This window comes from Tigriopus californicus, chromosome 3 (assembly GCF_007210705.1).
Source record: "Tigriopus californicus strain San Diego chromosome 3, Tcal_SD_v2.1, whole genome shotgun sequence".
NCBI classification, from domain to species: domain Eukaryota; kingdom Metazoa; phylum Arthropoda; class Copepoda; order Harpacticoida; family Harpacticidae; genus Tigriopus; species Tigriopus californicus.
Window position 1 is genome coordinate 10233852 of NC_081442.1, and position 445 is coordinate 10234296.

A 445-nucleotide genomic window follows, 5' to 3' on the forward strand; every position below is an offset into this window, starting at 1 on the left:
AGTAGAATTAACAACATAAACTCAAAGAGCAAATGTTTAGCTCATGGTTGAGTAATTGATATTTTTTGACTGAAACTTGTGCCAAAGAGTTCATTCTTTGATTCAAAGCTATGCCATTCATTATTAAGGCCATGGTCGTGCTAAAAAAGGAAAATACATGCACTGGCTAAAGAGAGTGCTTGAATGGCCCTGTGACACTATTTCATCTCCGCGGTAAGTAAGACATGGAATCACCTAACCTTGAAAGATCATTCCTCATTACTTGATATTTTTGAAAGAAATGTGTGCCTAGGCGCCTCGGAGGCATGATTGGACCAATGGCTGGCATAGGACCAATGCCTGGGATGGGACCAGTGCTTGGGATTGGAGGGCAGGTCTCCATAAATTGTCCAATAGGATACGATCACAGCCTCAGTTTGTTTGGTTTTTTTTTGTACCCCTTTGC

The 445-nt window shown here is 41.3% G+C and overlaps 1 protein-coding gene across 1 annotated transcript in view; it reads right to left on the reverse strand.

Annotated features, from left to right (window-relative positions):
- The window catches only part of LOC131877481 (uncharacterized), a gene marked incomplete in the record, with an annotated part of 1645 nt that overhangs the window by 348 nt on the left and 852 nt on the right, over positions 1–445 (reverse strand).